The 13031-nt window shown below is 44.8% G+C and overlaps 1 protein-coding gene across 19 annotated transcripts in view; it reads left to right on the forward strand.

The window, feature by feature from the left end:
- NSD1 (nuclear receptor binding SET domain protein 1) overlaps nucleotides 1–13031 on the forward strand; it is a 174034-nt gene that overhangs the window by 4153 nt on the left and 156850 nt on the right. The gene's annotated exons all lie outside the window — the stretch shown is intronic.

Below are 13031 nucleotides of genomic sequence, written 5' to 3' on the forward strand. Positions count from 1 at the left end.
CAGCTTTAAATATTAATATTTGATATTGATTTTGTTTCTGCCCAAACACATTGTTTGGTTACCGCCGGTAATGTACCAAAGATAAATTTTTTTTGGCCAAAAAATGTTTCAGAGATACCACATTAAGTTTTTATAAGAAAAACTTTTATGGTATGTTGTTATTCTGAGTTCATTAAACATTCACTTTACCTTATTCCCTGCTGTTCTTTAAAGTTACAGAGGGAGAATGTGGGTGTGTCACTTTTGTTTCTGTTGATTCTTATCTTAATTGTGCCTTAGTACTCCTTGGTTTCTTGGGCAATTGCAGATTTTGAAAAATTTGCTTTAGTGGTTATCTTGAGTCTGAATTGTCCTAGGGTGGGTAGGCTGTTTTGAAAACTTATTGGCAGCCCAGAAATCCTTTTTCTTGAGTTCACGTTGAAATTTATTTTATATATATTGTTTTGTCTTTGTTTTTGCACATAAATTTAAATCTGACAATGGAGATAGATGTTTCTCTAGAAGCATACAAATAGAATTGTAAACCTGTTTCTCATCAAAGATGTTAGTGGAGTATTGGTTCTATTAAACAAAAAAAAATGAAGGCTGGGCGTGGTGGCCCACGCCTGTAATCCCATCACTTTGGGAGGCTGAGGTGGGCAGATCACCTGAGGTCGGGAGTTTGAGACCAGCCTGGCCAACATGGTGAAACTCTGTCTCTACAAGAATACAAAAATTAGCCGGGTGTGATGGTGGGCAACTGAAATCCCAGCTACTTGAGAGACTGAGGCATGAGAATCGCTTGAACCCGGGAGGCAGACGTTGCAGTGAGCTGAGATTGCACCATTGCACTCCATACTGGGCAACAAGAGCGAAACTCTGTCTCAAAAAAAAAAAAGACAATAAAAAAACTGAAAATATTGGAGCCTTTAGATAGTAGCTTACATGTCTGAAATGGGAGTTAGCAAATGCACAAATGTAGGAGTTTTTTTTTCGGGGAGAAATTGAAATTGCTCAAAGACTTTATGAGCTTGAAGAAGCAAGTATGTAAGTTTACTTATTTTTATTTTTTTGAGACAGAGTCTTGCTATCGCCCAGGTTGGAGTGTCGTGGCGCGATCTAGGCTCACTTCAGCCGCCTCCTCCTGTGTTCAAGTGATTCTCCCGCCTCAGCCTCCCGAGTAGCTGGGACTACAGGTGTGCACCACCACACCCGACTAATTTTTGTGTTTTTATTGGAGACGAGGTTTCACCATGTTGGCCAGGCTGGTCTCGATCTCCTGACCTCAGGTGATCCACCCACCTTGGCCTCCCAAAGTGCTGGGATTACAGCCGTGAGCCACTGTACCCATCCCCTAATTTATTATTTTAGGAATTTGGTTCAGAGTTGTGATTGAAATCTATTGCGTTTATTTTTGCCTTTGATATTTTTAGACTGAGGACTTTTTTTTTTTTTTGGGACAAAGTTTCGCTCTTGTCACCCAGGCTGGAGTACAAGGCATGATCTTGGCTTACTGCAACCTCTGCCTTCTGGGTTCAAGTGATTCTCTTGCCTCAGCCTTCCCAGTAGCTGGGATTACAGGTGTGCACCACACACCCAGCTAATTTTTGTATTTTTAGTAGAGATGGGGTTTCACCATGTTGGCCCGGTCAACTCCTGACCTCAGGTGATCCACCTACCTCAGCCTGGCAAAGTGCTGAGGTGTGAGCCATGGAACCCGTTCTTAGACTGAGGACTTAAAAAGTGAGGTCAGGGTGGGCGTGGTGGCTCACGCCTGTAATCCCAGCACTTTGGGAGGCTGAGGCGGGGAGATCACCTGAGATGAGGATTTCAAGACGAAACACCGTCTCTACTAAAAATACAAAAAATTAGCTAGGCATACTGGCGGGAGCCTGTAATCTCAGCTACTCGGGAGGCTGAGGCAGGAGAATCGCTTGAACCCGGGAGGCTGAGGTTGCAGTGAGCCGAGATTGCCCCATTGCATTCCAGCCTGGGCGACAGGAGCGAAACTACCTCTCAAGGAAAAAAAAAGCCATCCTGGCCAACATGGTGAAACCTCGTCTCTACGAAAAATACAAAAGCTAGCCGGGTATGGTGGCGGATGCCTGTAGTCCCAGCTGCTCGGGAGGTTGAGGCAGGAGGATCACTTGAACCTGGGAGGTGGAGGTTGCAGTGAGCTGAGATTGCGCCACTGCACTCCAACCTGGCGAGAGGGAGACTCGATCTCAAAAACAAAAAACAAAACAAAAAAAAAACAGTCAATCTTAGAATGCAAAGTTAGGTAAGCAATAAGGCTTCAGAAAAGTGTAATTAAAAATAACTCTTCTATGTAGTCATATAATATTAACGTAGTCAAGCTGTTCACAGTTGATTTAAGTTATTGATGCAGTAGGTATAGTTACTATGCTGGGAATTTTAGAAAGTCCGTAGCAAATTGCTATTTGTCTCTTTTTGTCTGTAATCTTGGCTGGGTTTGGTGGCTAACACCTGTAATTCTAGCAAGTTGGGAAGCCAAGACGAAAGGATTGCTTAGGGCCCAGAGTTCGAGACTAGACTGGGCAACATACTGAGATCCTGTCTCTACACTCAGTTGGATGTGGTGGTATTCTTGTAGTCCCAGCTACCCAGGAGGCTGAGGCAGTAGTAGGATTGCTTGAGCCCAGAAGTTTGAGACTGCAGTGAGCCATGATCACGCCACTGCATTCCAGCCTAGGCAGCAGAGCAAGATCCTGTCAAAAAAAAAAAAGGAGAAAATTCTCTTGGCAGTGGGTAAGAGTAGTTTTTAAGGTTGTAGATTTCCTGTCTAGAATTAGAGAAAGAAGGGTCATATTTTCAGTTATTTTGTGTATCTACCTCTAAGTGTACTGTTTGCCTCTTGTCAGTTTACCATCATGTGCTCTTATTTTCTCTGCATACAGTGAAGTGAAGTGATTGTCATTACAATTTGTAATTCTAAGCTGGTACTTTAATTGGGTTGATAATTTCTTTTTTTTTTTTTTTTTTTGGAGACGGAGTCTCACTCTGTTGCCTAGGCTGGAGTGCAGTGGCCGGATCTCAGCTCACTGCAAGCTCCGCCTCCTGGGTTTACGCCATTCTCCTGCCTCAGCCTCCCGAGTAGCTGGGACTACAGGCGCCCGCCACCTCGCCTGGCTAGTTTTTTGTATTTTTTAGTAGAGATGGGGTTTCACTGTGTTCGCCAGGATGGTCTCGATCTCCTGACCTTGTGATCCGCCCGTCTCGGCCTCCCAAAGTGCTGGGATTACAGGCTTGAGCCACCGCGCCCGGCCTGGGTTGATGTTTTCTAATTCTTCCCAGTGTACAAAGGCTTTGTGCTTTGTTGTTATTGTTGTTGAGACAGGCTTGGTGCTTTAGATGTGGAGAATTAAATGAGGGTGGCATTTTCAGAGGATACTTGTTGGAGATTGCTTGGGTAGGATGGATGTAGTCAGGTAATGGGGCCTAGAAATTCAGACTGAAGCATTTGGTGTTGATGTGAAGCATTTGGTGTTGAGAGATTTTAGCTGAGAAGTGATGTAAAATCTGTTTGGAAGACTTTGACTAGGGGAAATTAGAAGCAAGGTTAGGATGTAGGTGTCTGTTGCAATAGTAATTAAGACTTAAGAATCGGCCCAGTGGCATGTATTTGTAGTCCTAGCTACTCCGGAGGCCGAGGCAGGAGGATCGCTTGAGGCTGCAACGCGCTATGTATGATTGTGCCTGTGAATAGCCACTGCACTCCAGCCTTGGCAACATAACGAGATTCTCTTAAAAAAACAAAAAAAAACAAAAAAAACATGAGCACAGTCTAGTACTCGAAAGAAGGGGTAAATCTAAAAGATTATTTCAAATGGAGAAAATTGGCAGCTCTTTTGGGGATACCTGACCTGGAGGCAGATTGGAGTCTGGATTTGAGGAATGGAGAGAGATGAGGTTAGATAATGTCTAAGGCTTATAGTTTTGCTGCCTGAGACAAAAATGATTCCTCAGAGGTTCCTTCCTCTTTTCTACCCGTCATCCCACAATTTTCTATTCCCTCCTTAGGTATCTTGGAAGAAAATTGATCTTTCCACACCTGAGGTTCTGCACTCTATCCGACTGCCTCCTTGCTGGATGACCTTTTCTTGTTGGTTTGTTTTTGTTTTTTTGAGACAGAGTCTCGCTCTGCCACTCAGGCTGGAGTGCAGTGGGGTGATCTCGGCTCACTGCAACCTCCACCTCCCAGGTTCAAGCAATTCTCTGCCTCAGCCTCCGGAGTAGCTGGGATTACAGGCGCCCACCACCACAACCGGCTAACTTTTGTATTTTTAGTAGAGATGGGGTTTCACCATCTTGGCCAGGCTGGTCTTGAACTCCTGACCTCGTGATCCACCCGCCTCGGCCTCCCAAAGTACTGGGATTACAGGCATGAACCACCGCGCCCAGCCTTTTTTTTTTTTTTTTAAGATGGATTCTTGCTCTATTTGCCCAGGCTGGAGGTCCCCAGTGGGCGTGATCTCAACTCACCACAGCCTCCACCTCCGGGTTCAAAGCGATTCTTGTGCCTCAGCCTCCCAAGTAGCTGGGATTGCAGGCGCCCTCCACCATGCCTGGGTAATTTTGTATTTTTAGTAGAGACAAGGTTTCACCATGTTGGCCAGGCTGGTCTCGAACCCCTGACCTCAAGTGATCCACCTGCCTCAGCCTTTCAAAGTGCTGCAATTACAGGTGTGAGCCACCACGACCTGCATACCACTTTTAAAATAGTCCTTTTTTGAGTGCTTGTTCTCTTTTTCTTCCTCTTTCTCTGCAGTCTCATCCACTTTCATTGATTCTGCTGCTACTCTACTCTATAATACTCTCTTCTGAACTGACTTCAAACCAAGAAATTCTAATTGTCAACTGAGCTGCTCCTCTACCTTGTGTCATATTCACCTAAAATGTAATATTATTTCCTTTTTTTTTTTTCCTTTGGACAGGGTCTTTCTCTGTCACCTAGGCTGGAGTGCAGTGGTGCCGTCTCGGCTCACTGCAGCCTCTGCCTTCTGGGTTCAAGTGATTCTCCTGCCTCAACCTCCTAAGTAGCTGGGACTACAGGCGCCCACCACCATGCCTGGCTAATTTTTGTATTTTTAGTAGAGACAGGGCTTTGCCATGTTGGCAATGCTGGTCTCAAACTCCTGACCTCAAGTGATCCGCTTGCCTCCGCCTCCCAAAGTGCTGGGATAACAGGCATGAGCCACTGCGCCCAGCCTATTATTTTCATTTTGAACCCATCTCTTTTATTGCCAAATACGCATTTACTTCTGTGTTCATGATGACATCATTATCCTGTTCTTCTCAAAGCTGGAAACTTTGCAGTCACTTATTCATTTAAATGATTAAAATACAATTGAATACCTCTTGAGCCAGGCACTGCCAGTATAATAAAAAATAAAAAAATTTGAAAAAGGAAAGAGATAGTCTGCTTTTAAAGAACTTCACTGTGTGGCAAAAACTAGCGTAAACAATGACAATACAGAATACTAAGTGGTCTGGTAGGTGTTATGTATGCAATACTTTGAGAGTGTGAAGGAAGGCATGCCTAGAATAATCAGGGAGGACTTCACAGAGTGGTTATTTATAGTTTGAGCAGAGACATACCAGTAAGAGGGAATAGCATATGCAAGTGGCCAGAAATCCTTGGCTAGCTATCTGGGAAGAGTGGGGTTGTCAGCAGATAAAGGTATAAAGATAGGCTTATATGCCGTGCTGTATAGTTAAATGTTTTTACTATTACAAAATTTTACAGATGCCCTCAGTTTCTCCCTTTATTCATTTTTCTATGGCATCTTTATTGTTGGTCTTCATTTAGTCTTTCCTTCCAGTCTATCCTATATAAAATTACTTCCTGCTTCCAAAATGAGAAATATTGGGTCTCTACTTAAATTTATAACTTAAATGGCGCACACCTCATTTTCTAAACAAATAAAGCCCAAATTCAGTGTCCTTTTTGATAGGATCCTGTCCTGACCTTTCCAAATCTTATGCTAGAGCCTTGTGTACCCTGAGTTCAGCCAAACTGAACTCTTAATGGTCCCTTGCTCCATACTCTCCCCTTGCTCATGCCTTTATTCTCCTGGTCTGATTCATCTTTGCATCTTAACAGCATATAACATGGTGCCTTCTTTTTACTGGGGACGTATCGAGTTAATGAATGAATCATGCTATTACAGAGGTACAGTTTGGGAAGGGGAGTGAGTACATTTTAGCTAGGAATCCTTATGAGCGGATTGTCAGCCTTCATCATTTTCAGTGGACCAAATTTCTAAAACTTTACAGGTTGGTTGGTTTTTCTTTTTTCATTTCCTCATGTACTCAATTTCTAAGGCTTTTTGAATTTGAGCGTCTTAATATCTCATGCATTAATTTTTTTCTCGATTCTCAACTTTCACTCTCCTAATTAAGGATAATAATTTTTTTTTTTTTTTGAGATGGTGTCTTGCTCTGTTGCACAGGTTGGAGGGCAGTGGTGCGATCTTGGCTCACTGCAATCTCCGTCTCCCGTGTTCAAACGATTTTGCTGCCTCAGCCTCCTGAGTAGCTGGGATTACAGGTGGGGTTTCACCATGTTGGTTAGGCTGGTCTTGAACTGCTGACCTTGTGATCCGCCTGCCTCAGCCTCCCAAAGTGCTGGGATTACAGGCGTGAGCCACTGCACCTGGCCAAGGATAATAAATTATAATGGTTTTAGGCTGGACATCTCTGACTGCATACTGCACTATCTGTTTAGTGGAAGAAGTCCCTTAATGTCTCTGAGGCCCATTTCCTCAGTTCTAAATTATGGCTAGTACCTTCCTCGGAGGGTTGTTGAGTCTACGATACAAGATAATTTTTTTTTTTTTTTGAGACGGAGTCTCGCTCTGTAGCCCAGGCTAGAGTGCAGTGGCCAGATCTCAGCTCACTGCAAGCTCCGCCTCCCGGGTTCACGCCATTCTCCGGCCTCAGCCTCCCGAGTAGCTGGGACTACAGGCGCCCGCCACCTCGCCCGGCTAGTTTTTTGTATTTCTTAGTAGAGACGGGGTTTCACCATGTTAGCCAGGATGGTCTCGATCTCCTGACCTCGTGATCCACCCGTCTCGGCCTCCCAAAGTGCTGGGATTACAGGCTTGAGCCACCGCGCCCGGCCAATTTATTTTTTTTTTGAGACAGTGTCTCACTCTGGTGCCCGGGCTGGAGTGCAAAATGGCATGATCTTGGCTCACTGCAACCTCCACCTCCTGGGTTCAAGTTGATTCTCCTGCCTCAGCCTCCCAAGTAGCTTGGGTTATAGGCGTGCACCACCACACCGGGCTAATATTGTATTTTTAGTAGAGATGGGGTTTCACCACGTTCGGCCAGGCTGGTCGAACTCCTGACCTCAGGTGATCGACCCGCCTCGGCCTCCCAAAGTGCTAGGATTATACAGGCGTGAGCCATCCCTCCTGGCCATGACACAAGATAATTTATATGAAGTAATGCAGTGCTAGTCCTGAAGTAGGTACGCTGTAAGTGATGCCTACTGCTGCATGCCAAGAGCCAAATGTACATTTGAAAGAGTTGTGAATTTCAAGAAAGATATTTTTGAGTTTTTTTTTCTTTCTGAGACAGGGTCTCACACTTTCGCCCAGGCTAGAGTGCAGTGGCGTGATCTTGGCTCCTGGCTGGGCCGAAGTGATCCGCCGCCCTGTGCCTCCCAAGGTGTTGGGATTACGGGCATGAGCCATTGCGTTTGGCTGAGTTTTTGTTTTTTTTCTCTATTTTTCCAAACTTATTTAATTAGTAAGATAAAGACATTAACTGCTGTTTACAGTTTCCATTTTTAATTAATAATCAGGAGCATTTGTATTTTTGTTTGATAATCAGAATAATTTAATTTGTGCAATAGGATCAATAGTTTTCTGTATTCCAACTGTTAAGTGGTGTAAGATTATTACATTGTCGCTTTTTGCAGGTTGTCCTTTGTCTTAGATAGAAATGTTTAATTTCTTCTTCCTGGTTTTCAGGAGAGCCCATTGAAAGGAGATCCAATCTCTGAAATTTGTGGTAGGATAATAACAATTGAACAGTTATTTCTGAATCTAATTTAAATAATCTCAATTGTAGCCTTTTAAAGCAATTCCTATGAACCTTTTTGAATTTAGAAAAGTCATACTTGGCCGGGCGCGGTGGTTCACATCTATAATCCCAGCACTTTGGGAGGCCGAGGCAGGTGGATTATCTGAGGTCAGGAGTTCAAGACCAGCCTGGCCAACGTGGTGAAACCCTGTCTCTACTGAAAATACAAAAAAAAAAATTAGCCGGGTGTGGTGGTACGTGCCTGTAGTTCCAGCTACCCAGGAGACTGAGGCAGGAGGATCACTTGAATCCGGGAGGCAGAGGTTGCAGTGAGCTGAGATTGTGCCACTGCACTCCAGTCTGGGTGACAGAGTGAGACTTTGTCTCAAAAGAAAGAAAAGGCAAACTTAGAAATGGAATATAAAAATCTCTTGATTTTTGTCACTTTTCATATGCTCCCTCATTTATACTCTTAATATTCTATTAGAAATTGTCTCTTCTCTCCATGCACCCCTTTTTTCCCTTTTGGTTAATATGTTAAGACATCTTTTCATAGAAGCATGTAACAAGATTTTTTTTTTTGAGAACAGGGTCTTGTTCTGTTGCTCAGGCTGGAGTCCACAACTCACTGCAGCCTAGACCTCCTGTGTTAAAGTGATTCTCCTACTTCAGCCTCATGAGTAGTTGGGACTAAAGGGCCATGCCACCACGCCTGGCTAATTAAAGAAAAAATTATTTGGTAGAGACAGGGTCTTGCTATGTTGCCCAGGCTGGTGTTGAATTTCTGGCTTCAAGCAATTCTGCTCTGCATTAGCCACCTCAGCCGCAAATATTTTCTTATTATGAAATTTTTGTTTAGATAAATGTTGATTTGCATGCAGTTGTAACAAATTCCATATCCAGGCTGGGCGTGGTGGCTCACGTGTATAATCCCAGCACTTTGGGAGGCTGAGGCAGATCACCTGAGGTCGGGAGTTCGAGACCAGCCTGACCAACATGGAGAAACCCCGTCTCAACTAAAAATACACAATTAACTGGGCGTGGTGGCACGTGCCTGTAATCCCAGCTACTCGGGAGGCTGAGGCAGAAGAATCACTTGAACGCGGGAGGTGGAGGTTGTGGTGAGCCAAGATGGTGCCATTGCACTCCAGCCTAGGCTATAAGAGCGAAACTCCATCTCAAAAAAAAAAAAAACAAACCCCAAAATAAGGAAATTCCATGGCCTAGGCACAGTGACTCATGCCCATAATCCCAGCGTTTTGGAAAGCTGAGGTTGGAGGATTGCTTGAGCCCAGGAGTTTGAGGCTACAGTGAAGTATGATTGTGCCACTGCACTCTACCCTAGGTGACAGAGTATGACCCTTTCTCTTACGAAAAAGAATATAGAGAGGTCCCTTGTATATTTTGCCTGGTTTTGCAATGGTAGCATTTTGCAAAAAATATCTAATACCACAGAACCAGAATATCGATGTTGATGTAATTCACCGATTTTTGTTTTTTTTTTTGAGACGGAGTCTCCATCTGACACCCAGGCTGGAGTGCAGTGGCTCTATCTCGGGGTCACTGCAACCTCCACCTCCCGGGTTCAAGCAGTTCTCCTGCCTCAGCCTCCTAAGTAGCTGGTACTATAGGCGCATGCTATGATACCCGGGGTGTTTCACCGTGTTAGCCAGGGCGATCTCAATCTCCTGACCTCGTAATCCGCCCGCCTTGACCTCCCAAAGTGTTGGAATTGCAGGCTTGAGCCACCGCGTCCAGCCAGTCTTACTAAGGCATTGATGTTCATATAATTTATCCATCTTATTCAGATGTCCTTAAATTTTATTTTTTTCCTTAAAAGAAATGTGTATTTCTATCAGGACATATTCTGGATGTCCCCAGTTTTACTGGTAGTCTTTCATTGTGTGTATATTAAGTTCTTTATGTTTTTAGCACTTGTCTAGGTTAGTATATCCACGACTGCAGTCAAGTTTCTAAATGTTTGCCAGGTGCAGTGGCTCATGCCTGTAATCCCAGCACTTTGGGAGGCTGAGGCGGCTGGATCACCTGAGGTTGATAGTTTGAGACCAGTCTGGCCAACATGGTGAAACCCCGTGTCTAACTAAAAATTAAAAAAAAAAAAAAAATAGCTGGGTGTGGTGGTTCACGCCTATAATCCCAGCTACTCGGGAGGCTGAGGTTGGAGAATCGCTTGAACCCAGGAGGCAGAGTTTGCAGTGAGCTGAGATCGCGCTGCTGCCCTCCAGCCTGGGTAACAGAATATGTCTCTGTCTCAAAAAAAAAAAAAAAAAAAAAAGTCGCTGAACAATTCTAATACCATAAGGATCCCTGCTGTTGCCAGCCTTTTTATAACTACATCCGTCTTCTTCTAGGCAACCCTTCCATCTCTTTTTTGTATGTGACAGTATCTTGCTCTGCTGCCCGGGCTGGAGTGCAGTAGTTGCATCTCAGCTCACTGCAACCTCTGCATCCCAAGCTTAAGCGATCCTCCCACCTCAGCCTCCTGATTAGCTGGGACTACAGGCGCTTGCGACCATGGCCCGCTAATTTTTGTATGTTTTTGTAGAGATAGGGTTTTACCATGTTGCTCAAGCTGGTCTTAGAACTCATGAGCTCAAGCAATCTGCCTGACTTGGCCTCCCAAACTGCTGGGATTACAGGCAGGAGCCACCATGCCTGGCCTAGTCCCTCCATCTCTAGCCTTTGTCAACTACTAATCTTTATTTTTCTAAAGTTTTGTCTTTTCAAAAATATGAATCATACAGTATGCAGCCTTTTGGGATTGTCTTTTTTTCCCTTAGCATAATTTCCAGGGGATTCAGCTAAGCTGTTGACTATATCAATACTTATTTATTTATTTATTTTTTTGAGACGGAGTTTCACTCTTGTGGACCAGGCTGGAGTGCAATGGCACGATCTTGGCTCACTGCAATCTCCGCCTCCTAGGTTCAAGCGATTCTCCTGCCTCAGCCTCCTGAGCAGCTGGGATTACAGGCCCCTGCCACCACACCCAGCTAATTTTCATATTTTTAGTGGAGATGGAGTTTCGCCATGTTGGCCAGGGTAGTCTTGAACTCCTGGCCTCAAGTGATCCACCTGCATTGGCCTCCCAAAGTGCTGGGATTACAGGTGTGAGCCACTGTGCCCGGCCCTAGTTTTTTCCTTTTTATCACTAAGTAATATTCCATGATACAAATATACCATGGTTTGCTTGACCATTCACCTGTTGGGGGACATCTGGGCCAATGCTACCTTTTGGTGATTAAGGTAAAAGTACTATTAATGTTCATTTATGGGGTTTTGTGTGACTGTAAGTTTTCACTTCTCTGGAATAAATACCAGTAGAAAAATTGCAGGATTATATGGTAATGGCATGTTAAGTTTTTTTTTTTTTCTTTTCTTGAGAGGGAGTTTTGATCTTGTTGCCCGGGCTGGAGTGCAATGATGCGATCTTGGCTCACTCCAACCTCTGCCTCCTGGGTTCAACTGATTGTCCTTCCTCAGCCTCCCATGTAACTGGGATTATAGGCGTCCACCACCACGCCCAGCTCATTTTTGTATTTTTTTTTTTTTTTTTTTTTTGAGACGGAGTCTCACTCTGTAGCCCAGGCTAGAGTGCAATGGCCGGATCTCAGCTCACTGCAAGCTCCGCCTCCCGGGTTCACGCCATTCTCCGGCCTCAGCCTCCCGAATAGCTGGGACTACAGGTGCCCGCCACCTCGCCCGGCTAGTTTTTTGTATTTCTTAGTAGAGACGGGGTTTCACCGTGTTAGCCAGGATGGTCTCGATCTCCTGACCTCGTGATCCACCCGTCTCGGCCTCCCAAAGTGCTGGGATTACAGGCTTGAGCCACCGCGCCCGGCCTCATTTTTGTATTTTTAGTAGAGATGGGGTTTCACCATGTTGGCCAGGCTGGTCCTGAACTCTTGACCCCAGGTGATCCACCCTCCTCGGCCTCCTAAAGTGCTGGGATTACAGGCATGAGCCACGGCGCACGGCCAATCTTCAGTTTTATAAGAAACTATCAAGCTGTTTTCCATAGTGTCTGTACCATTTACATTCTCACTATCAGTATATGAGTGTTCCAGTTTCTTTTATTTTTTGTTTTTTGAGACGGAGTCTCGCCCTGTCACCCAGGCTGAAGTACAATGGCACGATCTCAGCTCACTGCAACCTCTGCTACCCAGCTTCAAGTGATTCTCCTGCCTCAGCCTCCCGAGTAGCTGGGATTACAGGCGTGTGCCACCATGCTCGGCTAATTTTTTGTGTTTTTAGTAGAGATAGGGTTTCACCATGTTGGCCAGACTGGTCTTGAACTCCTGACCTCAGGTAATCCACCCGCTTTGGCCTCCCAAAGTACTGGGATTTCAGGCATGAGCCACCGCACCCGGCAGAGTGATTCAGTTTCTATGCATCCTCACCAGCATTTGGTGCTGTCACTACTTTAATTTTAGCCATTCGTGTAGATATGTAGTAATGTCTCATCTCATTGTGTGTTTTTTTTTTTTTTGAGACGGAATATTGTTCTTGTTGCCCAGGCTGGAGTGCCATCTCGGCTCACTGCAACCTCTACCTGCTGAGTTCAAGCAATTCTCCTGCCTCAGCCTCTGGAGTAGCTGGGATTATAGGTGTGTGTCACCATGCCTGGCTAATTTTTGTATTTTTTAGTAGAGATGGGATTTCATCATATTGACCAGGCTGTTCTCGAACTCCTGACCTCAGGTGATGCACCCACCTCGGCCTCCCAAAGTGCTGGGATTACAGTTTTGTATGGTGGATTCCATACAGAGAGAGTTTTTGATTTATTCTAGATTAGTAGTCCCTACCCTTTTTGGCACCAGGGACCAATTTCCTGGGAAACAGTTTTTCCACAGGCGGGAGTGGGATGGTTTGGGGATGAAACTTTTCCACCTTAGATTACAGGGATTAGGTAGAATCTCATAAGGAGCGCGCAACCTAGATCCCTTGCATTCGCAGTTCACAATAAAGTTCATGATCCT

This window comes from Papio anubis, chromosome 5 (assembly GCF_008728515.1).
Source record: "Papio anubis isolate 15944 chromosome 5, Panubis1.0, whole genome shotgun sequence".
Classification (NCBI taxonomy): Eukaryota; Metazoa; Chordata; class Mammalia; order Primates; family Cercopithecidae; genus Papio; species Papio anubis.